Below are 18,772 nucleotides of genomic sequence, written 5' to 3' on the forward strand. Positions count from 1 at the left end.
CTCTTCTCTTCTCTTCTCTTCTCTTCTCTTCTCTTCTCTTCTCTTCTCTTCTCCTTTCTTATCTTTTCCTCTTTCCTCTTGTCTTTCCCTTTTCTTTCCTGTTTTCTCTGCACTTATTTTTTTCTTCCCTCCCCCTCATTTTCTTTCATCTTTTATTTTCTTTTCCTCTCATCTGTCCTTCCCTTTCCCTCTCTGACACAGACATAAAGACCACATTAATAAAAAAAAAATCCTCAAGCATCCTCTAATCAAATGGCAGGTTTTGACATTTTAATGAAATGTCAGGTTTTGGGGTTTGTTTTGTTTTATTTTATTTTTCTTGTTATTTGTTTTGTGGTGATGGTGTGTCTTGTGGGTTTTTTCGGGTTTTTTGCTGTCGTCATTATTTTGAGAAGGAAAAGACATATTTCCCAGTTAATTAATTTACCTACAGAAACAGAGAAGTTTTTCAGGAGGCAGAAGAGCAGCTGAAGTGCTGGAGCGCAGTGGATAGAACCCCATCCCAGTTCAGCTGTGCCACATTCGGTTGCGTTTTGCCAGAGGGTAGGACCCGCGGTAATATCAGAATTATCCCCTGCGCTAAAGGACTTCAAATACTAAAAGCATACATTCGGTAGCATATGCTATATTTTCAGGTGCGTTCCTCATGCTCATGATCAACAGGCTGGTGGTATGTTTTAATCCTCTGCCGAGGATGCCCCCGCGGGAGGAGCGGGGGCCCGGGGCTAAGGGTGCCACGGCCGGGGTGCACCTGGAAGACACCGGGAGAGGCTGAGCTGCTGCGGGCTGTAGCCTCCTCCGCTGCCAGGAGCTGGGAAACATCTGCTCCTTGGATCTGGAGGTGGTGACCAGAGCGTGTGAGCGCGGGAGGGGCTGCGGCTGCCGGCGGTGCTGTCCCGGGAAGGGCCCCGGGGGTCCCGGCGAAGCTCGGCATCCGCGGGCGTCTCTCGCCCCGCTCGTCTCCTCGCTCCTTCTCCTTCACAGGCTGTGTAATGGCGCCTCCTGCCTACCGGCACAAGGAAACTGCCTGTGGAAGCTCAGACGACGAGGTTTTTCCCATTACCCGGCTGAGCATCTCCAAGGGCTGCAGCGCAGCTCCCTCCGCGCCCGGGAGCGCCGTGTCCCGGCAGCGACAGGCAGGGAACAGAAGGGTGTCCAGGGAGCTCCAGGGAGGAGCCTGCACCTTGCTCAGCACAGGGTAAGGTCTCCTTGCCCCACACCAAGAGTGGTCCCTGAGACCCACCTGAGCTCCCTCGGGCCGTGGGTGCGGATGTGTCAGAACACAACAGCACTGACTTTCCAACAGACACCCAGCAGAGCAGGGGAATCACACCCCATAAGTGAGGGTCTCCCCACTGACCATCGCGGGACCTCTGCAGAGGTCCAAAGTTCAATGGAGCAGCCAGGTGAGCTGAACCCTGATGCTAACTGCAAGAGCCATGCCTCCTCTTGGATTATCATTTTCCTCTGCTTCATGCCTGCAGAGCAAGGAAAACCCCAGTTACAGGTAAGAGTGTTCTGCCACCTTGGTCAGTGCTCTTGACTAACATCTGGTAAATTTTGAGTCTCAACACTATTCGGTGGCTATGGAGCATAGAGAAGTAATCAAACTAGGGCAAGACAGAGTTTTGCACAGATATTGACCGTGGAAGAAGAAAAGGAAACAAAGACAACAATGGTGCTGTTCATGCTGTTATGATTCTGTTGCACACAGTTTCAGCACTATATAAATTAAATTAGTTTAAAACAAGTGGCTTTTCAGATATTGGGGTACCCAGACTTCTGTAGAATATATGCTGATACAAGGTATTTGTTAGTATCTGTAAGGGGATCTGCCTTCATGGGCAGCTATAATTGCCTCTTTTTTTTTTTTTTTTTTCTCTACGTATCAACGTGGTTCAACCAATGTGGCTCAGGCCAAACAGGACAGACAATATTAAGCAGCTAGACTTTGGTCTGCCATAGTTAACCATGTAAATTTTTGATTTTCTCATTGTCAAATGTTTTCCTTATCAATTAAGTGTCTAATACTCCCAGCAAGCATTATATGAAGTATAAATATTGCCAACATAATTAGGACTTCCATAGATGGTTTTAAACACGAGGCATAAGTTGCTCATGCAGATTCCCTCACATCATTTCTCACATATATGGCAACACATTTGAATTGATGTGGAAATCTATTCCAGTAACATTGAAAAGGACATATTTTAATACTCACATCTAAATATACTCCTCCTGAGCTTTCCGCCCATAAATATATAGAGGGAGATTGAACCACCTGTACATTTCAGCCATGAGGAAAATGACAGCACTTTAGCCTTTTCAAAACATCTCTGAACTATGTCAAGAAACAGTCCTGGTTCTGCTCAGCTATATTTTTCAGTCCTGTGGATGATATCTGTATGGTCTCTAAATGCTGATGAAATCGAAATGTGTAGCATATACCATAATTGCAGGCATTTGGATCAGCATATTAAATAACTGTTCTTAGAATATCTCCAAGACTCACACTTTGCAAAGCTCTGCCTTTCTTTTATAAACACAACGAACTGAAGGAAGAATGTATAAACTCTCCCTTCACACACCTTTGCCCTTCTTTTCTCTTTAGTAAAGGAAGAATCTCAGCTTAATGCAGTTATATCTTTGGTGACTACACATCTGCAGCCTTTCAAGAGACAGTTGTTCTCTCTCAGGCTCTTCTTTTAGGGCCTAAAAAAACACAGACTATGGACTAAATATTATCTAAATGGAGGTTTTCCTACCCAGGTAGGAAAAGGTATTCACTTGATTCCCAACAATAATGCTTCTATAACCAATGTCTCATGCTAGGAACATCAAGCTCCTGCTACAAGGTTGTTTCTGAGTCACCCCAGTGCATGCTGAGCATTTGTCACATCCTATTTCTGGGTTTCCCAGAGGATATCTGTCAGAATTATCCAGGTGGGCAGTCAACTTGTGCATAGGCATCTGCATTTTGGATAAGTCATCTCACCTTGTAACTACTTTTCTTTGTTTCTTTTTTTCATTCAGGAAAGTCCCACGATGCAAAAGAAAGCACGTGGGTTACAGCCAGATTGCTGGTGCTCAAGACTTTTAATGTATTCGCCACTCACATGACAAAAAATTGAAAAGAGGAAGTTTTTTTGAGTTTCCATTAAAATCTTTGATGTGTACAACAGGGAGACGGAATCTTATTTACTTTTGCATTTCTTTCTTTTTTTTTTTTCTTTTCCCAATGGTGCATTTAGTTTCATTTAAAGCAAATAAGAAGATGAGAGTAAAGAAGTGAAGAGGAAAAGAATCACTGTGTTTGATAATTTCTCCATTTAAATATTAAAGAGGCTCTGACATAAGCTGGAAAATGGAGGAGTGGGTAGAAACCATTTCCAGGACTACTGCTTGCTGGAATCAATTTTCTGGAAGACTGGTTTCATAGTGTCACATCATATCAGATTATATTTTGGTTATTATATCTTTTTGACATTAAGAAAGAAAAGTATTTTGCTAATTTTTTTAAAGTATAATTTACGAAAATATAACAAAATTCAGCAGGCACATTGCTGAAAAGCATGAAACCACAAGAACTAGGAATGTGTTCGTAAGTGTATTTCAATGTGACAGCCACTGCTTTGCCAGCTTTCTCAAAGCTATTCTTGTGCTTATTGGCTAGGTAAGAGCTAATTGAACTCTTCAAAAACCAGAAGTAGCCACTGAAGAGAAAACCTCATTATAGCTTTTTCTACTGGTCAGAAAATACTATTAAAATTCCCAGCCATCACCACAGGCTCACAGAGTGAGTGAAAAAAGTATCTTTTTAATTCTATACTCTTTTTCTAAAAAAAAATTTAAAAACCTTAAAATATTTTCAATTCAATGCAAAACAAACTAAAAAAAGAAGTCTTAAGTTTGAAACGAAGAACATTTTTGCCCCCCATGCACAAAAAAAATTAGTAAAGGGTTTGTTTTTCATATTGAGTATGAAACTTTACAAGACATAAGGAAATCTTTTCTGAAAGTCAGAAACATCTGTAACTGCAATTACAATGCCTATAGTACATTACAATGCTGAAGTTTAATTGGAAAACTCACTGTACAAGACACTTAAAACAGGACCATTGCAGGTTTTTTAATCAGCAACATCTATTCCAATCCTCTTCATTAAAGGCAATGTGGGCAACTCCCTGACTGACAGCAGAGGGATCAGGTTTGTAGCTGATAAGCCACGAGATTTGCCATAGCGCCCCAGAGGTCTAATCAGACATTATTTGTTGGCTCTGGGGAGGCAGGTATGTTGTCTTGAGAGACATCAGGTCTATGGTTGCAGTTGGAAGGGAGCAGGCAGTTGTAGCTCATTTAATAGCTCCATCTCTGTAACTGCTTGTGAGCGTGATTCGAGAGCATCAAGGTCCGCTCAAACTCGGCATTCCCCACCAACATTCCCCCAGCCACCAAAAGTGGAAGATGAGAGAGGGACCACACGTAGCCACAGCTCCTGCCTGTTAACAATTACAATCTGCTTGTAAAAAAAATTAACAATGAAAACTCTTAGCTATGTCATATTCATTCCCTCACACATGAATTATGAGGTGAGCCCTTACTTTTGCACATATTTGTGATACCACACTTCCCACAGTGTAATGTAGCCTCTTTTTTGTATTTACTCAGTGTGGGCTGGCTGGCAGCAAATGATATACTTTGGGTTTCCATGAATATGTTATATGCACATGAATTGGGTATGGTGGAAGGAAGAGAGTCCATAGGTCAGGCATATGAATAAATAAGAAATAGAAACAAGTAATAGCCATATCATTCTTGTCCTCTCACAGCATGCTGAAAATGGGGTTGTCTGAACCACTTGTAGCCTATAACTGTTTGCATACGTAAATGCTGCTAATGGAAATCGAATCAATAGCTATGGGCTGCCTTTAGGACTTTAGCAGTAGCTCTTTTGTGTCTGTCCTCAAAGTAAAGAATAGGCTGCAATTTGTGCCCATGATATGCTGGGCAAAAAAAAATCACAGAGTATGAAACAGCAGTAAGAGCAAAGTCTTGCAAGCAGAGACTAAAGCAGAGGTTTCCAGGTTCTCTCAGCCCCACATCAGCACAATTTGGTGTGGTGTGAGGTACCAGCATCTGTCAGGCTCCAGACAGCCACCTGTGGCCTGAAGGTTTGCATCAAGCCTGGTCACCCTGCACTCTCTTTGTGCCCAATGGGTGGGAATTGGTACTTCTAGGGTATCAGTTGATATAAAAATGGGTGGAATTGTTCCCTTAGGAACTGCACCTATTTCAGCTCCATTGGCTATAAAGTAGACACAGAATGACTTCCTCGGTTCTAAGTGCCTACATAGTAAACAGAAAATGAGGTGAAATTAGTTCCACACCAACTAAGAAATGCAAACTAGGAAATTAGGTTGTTGTTTTGGGTTTTTTTAAGGCCCAATAATCATAAAATCATAGAATGATTTGGATTGGGACGAGGAAAGATGCCCATCTGATTTGTTGTTTGTTAGCAGAGAGGGTCTCCTGTGTGAATTGGTGATTGGTGGCCATCTTGGCCACAGTGACCATGATGCAATTGAGTTTAAAATCTTATTGGCAGGAAGAAAAATGCCAGCAAAACTTCAGCCCTGGGTATCAGGAGAGCAGACCTCAGACTGTTCAGGGAACTAGTGAGTAAGGAGCCCTGGGAAAATGCTTTTGCAGGTGTTAGGGTCCACCAGTGCTAACCACTTTTTAAGCACCACCTTCTAAGGACACAGGAGCAGGCAATTCCAAAGTGTCAGAAGGGAAGCAAATGGGGCAGAGGACTGGCCTAGCTGAATAGGGATCTTCTTTTGGAGCTAAGGCAAAAAACGAAGGACTATGTGGGAATGAAAAACTTGCAGTCGACAGTAAACTTGGGTGGGATCTGCTGCTCCAGCTAGATCCCTACAAGTCTATGGGACTTGATGAGATTGTCCCTGTCATGGGGGCATCGGAACTGGATGATCTTTAAAATTACTTATTTCTACTTATTTTTTTTTTTCCAAAACCACAACCACAAAAAATGCAGATAGAACACACTGTGGTGTGTTGACATGCTTGCAGAAAGAACAAGGGTTCTGATTCTGATGTGGAAAAGCCATTTTGAGAACTTTCTGGCCTGTTGGGAAGTTTCATGAGGTGAAAGGGAAGAAAAGAACTGGAATGAAAACATAGAGCAAAAGTGAACTGATGCACACATAGCCATAAAAAAGAAACCTTTAGATGCTCAACAATGTAAGTCAGTTCATCAACTATCTTTCTGGTAACGTTTCTTGACTTACAAGGTACACAAGAATTTGCCTCAGTTGAGTACTAATTGTGTTATTTGTGAGGACACTTCCTGCCCCATTGCTGAGAACACAGCTGCGCTGGGCAGGGCACGTTCAAGGATGAAGTACCACCGCCTCCCTAAGATTTTGCTTTATGGTGAACTTACCACCGGCTGCCACATGAGAGGAGCCCCAAAGAGAAGATACAAGGACTCCCTGAAACAACATCTCAGCCTTGGCCATATTGATCAACATAACTGATCTACTCTGGCCTCCAATTGGGAGGCCTGGAGGCACACCATCTATAATGTCGCTGATGCCTTCGAGAAAGCACGCAGGATCACTCTCGAGGAGAAAAGACAATACGGAAAGAATCGTGCCTTGCAGAATATACCACCTAAGGAGTCTTTTTGCTGTGCCTTTTGCAACCGGACGTGCCTGTCTCGTATTGGCCTTTTTAGCCACCAGCGTGCTTGTAACAAATGTGGGTAGAGCCCTCCCCAAATCTTCGTTCGCGAAGCCCAGCCATGACTCTGACTCCTGCCCCAGTGATGATGACCATTATGCAGCCAGCACCAGGTGGCACTGCCAAAGCTGCTGTGCATAAGGGCCAGGGGCTTCACCAGGAACTCTTGCAAGTAGCAAAAAAATCAAGTTCAGTCCTAATATATTAATCCTATTTCGCATATAGGATTTGGGTTTCTTGATTTTATTTGGGTTTCTTGATTTTGTTTGGGTTTCATTTCTCTTTTTTTGTTCCTAGGACTCCCACATTGATGTTTGGGTTGAATTCTTGATGGTGAATGTTTGTGGCAGTGCCATTTGTAACAAGCTCCTGTCAAAACTGATTTATATGGTAAAATCTGAGAATCAAAATTAAAAATAAACTCTGATGTTCCTTTCTAATTTCTTATATGTAAGAGATGATGTACTAATGCCTGGAATCACAAGGATCACATTATCACAGTGCTCTCTTGTCTATACATTTATGACCTTTTTTTGGGTCTAGAAACAGCCACTTCCAAACTATGTATATAGGGGTACAAATGGGTTTTCTTTCAGTGGATAAAGACTGGACAACAGTCAGAAGATTGCAAGGCTTAACACTGCTTGGAGTGACACCTCAGTTTTTAGAAGCATATGACTGAGTCTGTGACATTAGACAGCATCTCTTGTGATAATATTTTTTGTTAGGAAATCTGAATGTTTTCTCCTTCTGGTCTTACTTTGGTATGTTTAAAAAAACACCACTACATACCATCATAACCAGAGTGAGGAGTACAAAAAAAAGAAAGAAAGGAAAGAAAGAAAGAAAGAAAGAAAGCAAGAAAGAAAGAAAGAAAGAAAGAAAGAAAGNAAGAAAGAAAGAAAGAAAGAAAGAAAGAAAGCAAGAAAGAAAGAAAGAAAGAAAGAAAGAAAGAAAGAAAGAAAGAAAGACAAAGAAAGAAAGAAAGAAAAAAGGAAAGAAAGAAAGAAAGAATTAACATAATTTCTTAACAGTGACATTTTTTCAAACTAAAGGTTTCCTTTAAATTTCCAAATTTCAAAGTGTTTGAGCCCCTTCCCACATTTTCAAATACAAACCTGAAAATAAATGAACTATTTCTCTGAAGGTGAAAATGTTGTTGTGGCTTTTTAAATCACTGCAGCAGAATGTGTATTGTTGTTTGTTTATACCAAGTTGGTGACGTAACTCTCAGGTACAACATCTGCATTTCTAGACTTCTGCTTCACTTTTTGTGTCACCTGCTGAAAGAAAATGCTCAGACCGTCTGAGGATTGAGCAGCCACTTCTTTGAAGCGTTACCAGCGCAGCTTCTGAGTCCAGCCCTCTGCCAGCACACATTCAACCAGCCTACAGACATCAGTAGCTGGCTTTCCCTCACTCTGAGGCTTCAAATTAAATTGCTGTTGAGACCCTATGACATAAATTAAGAACAGAAAAACCAGTTTTAAGCTTACAGCTCTGAAGAAATCACCAAACGAATTCTATTTTGGCAGATTGCTGCTCACAACTCAGAAAATACGACAGCAAAGCAAATCACATGTCCGGTGTATGTTTTATAACCCTGTGCAGACTAAGCCATCTTGTAGGCACATGCTTGACTATTTTTAGTGGCTGTGCTCCTGCAAATATGGCAAAGTCCTTTAGCATTGCCGAGTCACTAGGGGCTACTTGAAAAGTAGCAAAAGATGTCAGTTGCTGGGATTTTGACTGAAAATAATAATACCTGGATTTCATATTTGCTTCACAGGTTTGCCAAAGAACAAATGAAGTCAGCCCTGGCAAAATGACGATTCTCTGATTGCTGCCTCCAGCCATGAAAGTGCAGGATCTGACTGGGTTTTATTTTCATCACCATTACAACAGCATTTAAAAGGTACACGATGGCTCACGGGAATGCCAGTGTTCCAGGGTGTCCATCTGGGAATCAAACAACTCTCCTTCAGTTCCAAGCAGGTACTGTGACGTATCCAGAGGACCTATAACTGACATGGCCCATTAGTCATAGAAACATCCCACTAAAATTAGAGTCAGCTTTTCATCTTTATGGGCCTCATGCCTCGGTCCATATGCAGAACATACAGAATGTATTTTTCTTTTCTTGGCATGTAACCCGGTCTTTCCGGTATTTTGGTTCCAGACCTTCACGAGCAATGCAGGTGGCTTTTGTTGTTCCACAGCTCATATTCTTGACAGTTACTGCATCTACACAATACTTCTGGATTTAGCCAGGCTGAAACATTCTCACAAACAGTTACTTAAGATTACCAGCATTAGCACATAAATATAATAGTAATTAATAACACTTTGGCTTCTTGAAGATCCCTTGTGCTGCTCTGTTGGCTCTATTTCAACAGCACCTAAAAAGCCAGCAGCAAGGACTTTGCCTGCCCCAATCATGTTTTTAAGCTTTATGTAGTTTGGTTTTTAGGTGTGTAACAGAGGCACAGGGATAAGCTACCGTGACTCTTACTTTGAGAGCCCAAGATTTTCATGACCCTTTCCCATTTGGTACTGCATCTATTTATTTATCTGTTGGGTCCCAGATGGAGACAGTTCAGACCTGTTTTTCAGAGGTGTTGGGCAATTAACAGCTTCCATATGAGCCAAGGTGAACTGTGATCATGAAGTACTGTGCTGGATATGGCTTCTGTTTTTTTGGAGAGAGCGTTTTGGAGACACCATTTAAAGAGCGTTTACCTCAAATCTCCATTCTAAATTTAAATTTATAGTAAACAGAGACTTGATTAACCTTTGTGTCATTTACAGCACTTTTGAAATGAGTAAAGGATCCAAAGAGATATTTTGCATTATTAATATATTCTAATAAGAAAATCCAAGACTTCTCAATCCTACCCTTCCACTTGAGTTTCCTGCTTGCTGCCTCAACATATAGGTCAAACACTGGATAAGAATCTCCTTTTCTTATGAAATAGTTACTCCAGAGTAGAGGGTCAGGTTGACAGTGAGGCTATTGCGACACCATTGCTTTACCTGGCACACCAGATTTTATCTTCCAGTGATGTAAATATACAAATCTTCCAAAGCATTTTAGGTGTTCAGAAAGACAAGAGTATGCCAAGTTGCCTTATTTGAAGTCCCTACGTTTATATATACTATGTTACAAAAAAAAAATAAAATATGTAAACTGCCTGGATAAAACTCAGAGGAATACTCAGAGCTGACTAATAGTAGGTAGCACTTTAGTGCATACTGTGCAACATATTGCAATATAAACAACGGCTGTTCCAATACAGAAATAGAAAAGGTGATTCATTTCAGTTTGGAATGAAACAGTGGCATGTCTTGGTGTTACTAATAAAAGCCATTAGGGCTTTGCTCCCTACAGGCTTCATTGCAATAGTAGCAGTGCTTCTGTTAGCTCATTATCAGCAGTGCTGGCAGCACAGGAGGGAGAATTGGTTGCACATTCAGATTATTATTGTCATTGTAACACTTTATATTAAGACTCCTTAAACAAAGGATTTACAAGCCGTGTTAGAGAGAGTCTGTCAATAGAAGCTGTTCTAGAATCATACTGTTACTACAAGGGCTGATTAGTCCTTTATTGGCACCCTGTGAAAAAATTGCTAACTACCCATTAACTGTTTGTAAACTGAGCTGGAGTATTCAGACGTATGTTTGAGGAACACGAGGGACCATTTTGAGGATTTAATCTGGTTTCCTACATATTACAGGTCACAGAATCTTGTCAGAGAACTCCTGCAGTAAGCCAGCAGTTTCTGGATGAACTACTTCACCTTTCCTAGAAAACCATCCATTTTAAATCTGAAGTTCTCAAGAATCCTTAATTACCCAATACTTAAGCTTGTAAAAGGCATTTATTCATGTGGTTCCAGATTTCACTTATTAAATAACCTGCTACAGTAAAGATCCTTACACTACTGCAACCTTTCCCCTTCTTTCCCACTGGCTTTCTTTCACTTCATTTACATTCTATGCTCTATATAAAAATTGTTACTTAATATTTTATGTTTTGGTAGAATCTGAGCTCCATCCAAGCTTGGGATCAGTCATGCTGATGTTATTACGAGCAAATGGTAACCCATCCTTCCAAAAATTACATATTCAACACCTAACAGATGTAGAAAAAGTTTAAAGGCTTGAAGGTTGGCCACAGAGAATGGAGTAAAGAAGTAATGGATACATGCAGCTCCTTGCCACTTTTATACTATAGTGATACATCTCTCAAGAGCTGCACCTGCAAAGGTATTTGCCTTTGCAGACCTCTCTGGAAGAGGTCTCCTTCTCTCAGAGATGGCCAGGCTGCCCCTTACAAGTAATTTGAGATAGTGATTTAAAAACAAAACTAAGCTAAAAAAAACAAAACAAAAGAAAACAAAACAAAAATTCTCCCCTAGCCATGCTACATCATGCACAGAGTGTTAGTGATGTAGCAGATAATAAGAGCTGTGAGCTCTGCACATACCACTGGTGTTCCTGTACCCATGAGCTTTGTGTCACAACCTCCATTTCTTACAGACCACTATGCCTTCCCCTCTCGTAGGCTTCCCTTTAGCAACTCGACAGCACTGAGCTTTTCTGAGCACACAGAGTGACCCGGTGTAGAATCTCCAGGGTCCACATCAGGTTGTCTCATAAAATAACTTTGATCATCTCTTGTTTTTCCTTGAATAAATTCAACACATTCTGCCTATTTTTTTACCAAGGTGTTGAGCAACAGTAAAGCTGGGAACTGCAGAGTGCTGGCAGGCCAGGTCAGGCACTGTGCTTACTGCAGCAGTGTTCTCCCACCAGCTGGTTCTGCTTCACTGTAATTTGTTCGGGATTTGCATCAGAACCTCTAAGTTCACCTTCTGCAAAATATTTAATAATTTTTTTCTCTCTTTCTGTCTCTCTGAGAGAAATGTTCCCCACTCCCTCTCTTTTAGAAGGGAATAATTTGCCACAGGATTGGAAACAAATTAGTACCATGTTGGGAGAGCAGCTCTGCCTGTTTCCCACACACATTCCTTGTATTTGCTAATTTTTTTCATCGTGAAAATGGCAGAAAGGCATAGGTGAAATCAAATGTATCCAAGGAGTTCCCTTAACAGAGGTAGATCTAAAAAGAAGTGAGGATTCATCCTCCACAATTATAAACATATTCCATTTGTACTGGCTGCAGTACACTCCAGATATCCTAAGGATGGTGACTTTGAAGGATTCACAGTTCAAACCAATATTGACATGTTCTTTAAAAAATCTTCTCAACTGAGAGATATTGTTGTGTCTGGTTATTACATATATCAGCCTAATTCCTTCTCTTTTTGCAAATGTTAGACTATTTATGTTTAATTTGATCATTAGATTTAATTTTTATGATGTTCCTAGGACATCAAAAACTTCTAAAAGACCTTCCTGTTGTAGAAAAGCTGTGATGTAAGGCTAAAAAATAATGCAAATCTCAAATTAAGTCTGGGGTTGAATTAACAATTTTTTCACTCCTTTTTAGAAAAAAGAAAGTTCGGATTTTTCACTTTGACACATTTTAAGAGTAAGCCTACTTAAATCTAATAGAAAATTGAAATGAAGAAAAAAATAACTACATGATAAATGAAGTATTCTAAATCAAGCAGTGTCTTTTATTTGATCAGAACTGAAATATCTTTTCTTTCATTTTCATTCTGGCAAAACTAACAAAAAAGTCATTTTGGGTTGACCTGGAACAATTTTTTCCCTAAGTTTAGACAGAGAATGGAAAGATTAGTTATTTAGACAGCACTACTCCTAAATTCAAAGGCTGTGCCATTTCCAGCAGGCTATCCTTCCTGCCTTAAATGAGCTTTTCATCCTTATATATACGTTTATAACAAATGATGAGAGAAATATTGAGTAATCGCATAGATCGCGGTCAAAGTTTCAAAATTCCTTTAGCTATTTGACCTTCCTTTCTTGGAAGGGTATCCTATGTGTGTGCAACTTATTCATCATTCCAGTTTATAATGAGATCTTTTTGTTGTTGATTGCAGCCATTTGTTGTTGTTTTAAAAATAAAACCTTTCCATACTAATTTGTTCCATCTCTAGTGTTGTGGGAGATAATTTACAGTGATGTGCCTGGCCTTAAATGAATACAGGTTCGTTTACAGTAGGAAAAACTGTTGGAAAAAATACAATGAGTTGTGCCCAAAATAAACAAACTTCACTTTTCCATTTTAGTTCTGCCAATGCCTGTGTGATACTGAGTATATAGAAGCAGGAAGTTTGCTGACCATCCTACAGATGTCTAGTGTTTCAGTCATATTGAATAAATCACTTTTCTCTGTTGGCTCACAGAGAATCAAGTAGTGTTTTTCTTATTCATCTTTAGAAAGATATTACTTTGGCGAAGCTATTTGTGAACCCAAACACACTGAGCAATCTGTTTGTTCTTTAATTCCTTCCCCATTTTTCTACTTATAACACCTTTTCTGACTTAAGCATGTGCAGCATAAACCTTGTGTCATGTGTTATAGGGCAGAAAATCTAAAATGCTAAACACACCAGCGCTCTTTGAGTAACACCTATGAGCATAATGAAGTGTTTCCTGGCATGGTGCACACTGTACCTTAAATCACTTTTATATTGAATTCTGTAAGTATTAGGGCTTTTCCCAGTTTCACCTCTATGTTAACTCCCAAGGAAAGGGAGCTGGGATGTGGTACACAGCCCCATCCCGAGGCAGCAGGTCTGGTGGTGGTAGTTGCCACTCTCAACTTCAGCAGTTTTTGATGTTGGGCTGAACTGTTCCTACAGGCACTGACCAATGTTGGGACAGGAGTGTCAGCTCTGTCAGCAAGACTGCAGAGAAGGGAATGTCTGGCCAGAGCCAAGGAAGGAGGGGTGAGGTGCAGTTGGTGGGAGAAATGTCTTCTTCCAGCACAGCAGCTCCAAGAAGGAGGGATTTGTCTGGAGATTAGCACTAAAACCCCAGTTCAGCACCACAGTTAAACACATGCCCTGCTCAGAGCACTTAAGGCACTTAAATGTCTACAGGTTTTCTTGCACTATTAAAATGAGTATGCACTCCAGGGCTTATTTGGGAATATTTGTAGTTTTTTTAAGGACAGATAATGTTTAGACAGACATGATAGAATAAATGAGAAGAAAACTGAAAAAGAAAAAATGTTGTGACGGAGGGAAGAAAATCATACAAATGTTGATAATTAACCAAGAATTCAACAATTTTGACAGAAACCTGAGAAAGATGACATAGATTAGATATGAGTCTGAAATGTATTGGAAACACTGTGTGCGTCCAAAATATGTTAAAAACACCTCAGCTGGGAAGATAACAATCTTTTTCCTCGATTATGTTGGAATTAAATGTGACAGTTGTGTATTTTAATTGACCATGAAGATCTTCTTTTTCAGACCTTATATTTGCTGACGGCTAAACATTTTCCTAAACAGCCTGACCATCTGATGGTCATGACTACCTACAGGACATAGCTCCTACTCAAAAAGACCTAAACTTGTATTGCAGGTTTGATAGGAGTAGATATTATTTGATCTTATAGGTGTTATCAACATTGTTTTCCGTAGATTTATGATGGTGATATTATCAACAATTTGTTGTAGCTGCCAGCATATTACTATCAAACTATTAGTAATGTTGTTAATTTCATAACATGAGAACCCTCCTTCTGCAATTCTTTGCAGATAGAATAAATTTTTGCTGCTCCAAATAATTCAGCAATGTTGGAAAAGATTGTTTCATTAATGCAACTCAAGGAATTACCTGTCCCTGTCTCCTCAGTCTCATGCAACTGATTTAAAACAGGTGGACTTTAGTATCAGGATTGCACTGCCAAGCAGCAGCAAACTAGCAAAGGCTACAGGTTAATCAGCTCACAGTCCCCTGTGCTTGGGACAAAAAGAAATCTGCAAGGTGAAGAAAAGAGAAAAAAAAGTTTGTAGAAATGTACATAAAAATAACACATGTAATTACTATTTAATATTAATTATTAAATATTGTTACATTAAAGGAAAAATAAACTATGGTTAGAAGCAAAGTTATACGAATTTAATTAAAATTATTTTTAAAGTCCGTGAGTTAAGCAGGAGTCTACACAAATACTTGATTTCTTCTTTTGATCTCAGTGGCTTCCATAAATTTCTCACAGAAGTGGGCTCAAGTCACTGGCGAAGATGCAGTGACATAAATCAGGGTGTGGATTTCTGGAAGACCAACCACTTCACCCATGGATGACCTTGCTCCATAGCCAATGTAGGTAACTTACTTGACCTTGGGTACCTAGATTGGACATTTGTATAAGCCAGACAAAATGAATGAAAATCCAGGTCTACAGCTAAAAACTCCCCAGTTACAGAGGATTTAAAGTATTAGACAAAATCAGTTTATATTTACTGCAGATGCTTTATTTTAGGGCAAAAAATCCCTTAGGATTATGATCAGAAAAGCTCCCTCACTGATAAAAATTTTTATACACTATTTATGGAATAGTCTCCCAAATAATATTCATCATTTTATACACTTCTTTGGAACCATTAACTTCCTAAAAATTAAAATAATAAGAGGCTAATCTGCAGAGAATAATCTAACATAGGTCAGAAGATACACCAGATAGGCTAGTGTTTATCTATTACTTGCATCTGCTGTGATGATGAGTGAAACATTGAATATAAACTTCATTTACTTAATTTAAGAATGTCTCAGTCTATTTTAAGGACTACTTCCAAAGCAAATCTTCATTCTGCACATCTTCTGATTTGCTCTCTTCTAAAGCAGGGACATTCTCAGACAGCTTGGCACAGATAACCAAATATTATTCAGTTATTTATTATCACTGTGGCTTCAGTTTCTTCTCTCAAATGGCTTGGATTTCTGTTCCTGAAAAATTACAGTTTCTCACTCTATTCATTATCCACTCATAGTTCTTTTGTGAGCTCCAATGAGGACACATATTTCTTCTCAAAGTTTTCGGAAAGCTCCATCTGAAGAATCTTGTAACTGGAGTAATTTTTATTACCTTAACACTCTCTTCTTTAAGATGTATCTCTCCAAAGAAAAGCCCAAGGCCATTCTAACAAAACAGAGGATCCTGACCTCTTAAAAATCACCTCTGATCTTGGAGCAGAGCTTCCATGTTTCACATGAATGCAGCCTTCCTTCCCAATCTATTTTGGATTTTTTTACAATCCCCATGTTAGCCAGGAAGTCTCTGAAGCTCGGCTTCTACCAGAACAGTTTTGTACCTTGTACCTTTGACAGGAACTGCTGGCATTCGCCTGCAGGAAGCTGACATGTGATTTAGGAGGGGATAAAACATGTACATGTTTGTTACTTGAATTTTACAGCTCTGCAGGGAATGAAAATCTATTTCACAAAGGATTTAAAACCTTGACTTTTTCCACACTTGAAAATTTCAAAATTCTCTGAAGGGAAATTGCAAGATGAAATTAATTTGAGGTCAAAAGAAAGGTTTCAGTCTGACCAAACCCAAAATCCTTTTAATTTTGTCTTTCATATTTATATTTTATATTACATTATAATATACTGAGCAGCATAAAATATGAGATGCTAGTTCTAATGCTTTAAAGAAAGGGTTGAACATGTGGCCCAAATGTAACTGATATATTGATGTGTAGCTGAGTTTATGGAAACCCTGAAAAAAAAACTGTGGGAGATGTGAAATGAGCTATTCATCTTGACTTGTGTCCAGGAGTGATATTTAATAACAATGATACTTAAAATAGTTTATCAAGGGACATGAGAAGCAGAATAAGAGAAAAGGGCGTGATACAGGAAAGACCAGGTATTGTAAGAGACAGCTTCATTTGGTGCCAAGAACAAACTGCATTTGCTAAAATGATATTTTTACATAGTTATAAATGTTCATATCTCCTTACATCCTCATGTTCTTTCCAAGTCAAGACAAATGAAACCTTCAGCATCAATGAAACTCTAAGGAGAAGAGTCATCTCAGGAGATGAATTTTTTGGTGTCACCAAAACCAACACTGTTTAATGCACAGTAATACTTCAGCATTTACACTAAATGGTAAAACATTTTGGTGTATCATTTGACTGAAATCTGTTTCATCAGAGAAGCTTTCCATCCTCTCCACTACCCCCACCCCCACATCAGCATTATTGCTTCATGAGCTTGAAGGACAGGAAGGTAATCAGGAACAGTGAACATCAGTAGATCGCACACCACCAGTCCAACTGCTTTTGATGAAGAAATGAGTGTCTGTGCAGATAACATGTAATACACTCTGACTTCTGTAAAACTGTTGACACCATCCCACACAGTATTTTCATGTGTAGGCTGAGGAAATATGAGCTAGACAAACTGTCTTCAAGATGGGTTGAATACTGGCCAAAGCACCTCATTCTAATTAGTGTCTCAACATCAAATTGGCAGCCAGCAACAAGCATAACAGCCTTGGAGCTGATAGTAGGACTGGTACTGTTTGATATCTTTATCTGTGACCTGGGCAATGAGACAGAAACCACCCTTGTCAAATATATGGGCAATACTTAATCAAACAGAGAAGGTAGGGTTTGATAAACTCTACAACTAGAGTTTCAATCCAAAGGGATGCCACCAAACTTGAGGATTAAGTTAACAGAGGTCTCGTAAAATTCATCATGGATAAATACAAAGGTTTGTGCCTGGGGCAAAAACCAGTCAGTGAGTCAACCACCTGAACAACAGCTTTGTTTAAAAGGACCTTTGGCATCTGGGGAATACCAGGCTAATGGTCACCAGGGTGCTCTGATCACAAGCATAGGAAACTGAATATTAGGAACAGTGTGGCCAGAAGAAGGTAGGATGTTACCCCTCCTTTCATCAGTGATGTGGAGGCAAAGGGGTGATTTAACAACATCCTACAAACCTTTGAAAGACAGTTGTAAAGACAATGAGACCAAACTACTCGCAGGAGCAGCAGACAGTTTAAAAAAGGGCAGGAGCAAAGTGCTGAAGCCTGGGAGGTTCACCTTGGACATCAGGACTTCTTCAATAAGAGAGTAGTGCAACACTGGAACATGCATCCAGGTGGAAGGTCTGCCCTTGAAGGGCTTCAAGATTCAGCTAGACTTGGCCTCAACTGGTCTGATCTACTGTTGTTGTAGTCCTACTTTAATCAAGGTATTGTACTAGATGACCTCCTGAATCCCTTCCAGTTTTCTTATTTATTTGATTCTGTTATTTGCTATTTTCCCTCCCCTCTCATATATTAGACAGGTCAAATTAAAGTTCAGAAAAAAAATCTCTCAGAATATGAAGCCATGTAAAAATGACCTCAGTATACTTCATTAAAATAGGCACGAATCTTTTAAAATGTAATTTGAAAATAACAGGAGGACACAGGTCTGTGTAGTTCATCGCCAAGTTAATGTGACTTGCAACTTTACTGCCTAAGACAATACGTAGCAGACAATGGATTTCACTTGATTGCTTTATTCTACATCCTTTACAGCAATGACAATGAGCAATCTAAATTCCTTCCTTTCTTCTTTCCTCCCTTTCTTCCTTCCTTTCTTCCTTCCTTCCTTTCTTCCTTCCTTCCATCCTTCCTTTCCTCCCTCCCTCCCTCCCTCCCTCCTCCTGATGTAGATTAAACAAAATAATGAAAAGGACATTGACTGTGGATGCTAGTTCCTGTCAAGGTCTTTACTCATCAGTGCAGTATGCAAAGAATGGGAATCACCATGACTAATTGGGAATGATTTCAGCAAACTGAAGACTTTCAGGCACTCTGTGGTTCATGAGAGCAGGTAGCAGAGTACACAGTCTGGCCACAGTCTGGAATTTCAGTGCCAGTCTACTAACCCAATCCCATTTTATACAGAATTTGGGCATGACTACAGACAGACTACACTGTCCTTTTCTCAGATGCACTGAAATTCTCTCTTAAGCAGGTGGAGATGGGAGGAGAGGCAAAGCTATGAGAATCTGCTGAGATATCATCTCAGTTCAGTTCACTTGTAGTGAA

At 39.8% G+C, this 18,772-nt stretch overlaps 1 long non-coding RNA gene across 1 annotated transcript in view; it reads left to right on the forward strand.

Moving 5' to 3' along the window:
- The window catches only part of LOC108502176, a 14,647-nt gene extending 4,117 nt beyond the window's left edge, over window positions 1-10,530 (forward strand). Inside the window, exons 2-3 of the long non-coding RNA XR_001876355.1 lie at window positions 8,555-8,760; window positions 10,503-10,530. This is a non-coding gene — a long non-coding RNA (uncharacterized LOC108502176). The remainder of the gene's footprint in view (window positions 1-8,554; window positions 8,761-10,502) is intronic.
- Window positions 10,531-18,772: the final 8,242 nt, after the last annotated feature.

The sequence above is a fragment of the Lepidothrix coronata genome, unplaced genomic scaffold (assembly GCF_001604755.1).
Source record: "Lepidothrix coronata isolate B3197 unplaced genomic scaffold, Lepidothrix_coronata-1.0 Scaffold113, whole genome shotgun sequence".
In the NCBI taxonomy this organism is placed as follows: domain Eukaryota; kingdom Metazoa; phylum Chordata; class Aves; order Passeriformes; family Pipridae; genus Lepidothrix; species Lepidothrix coronata.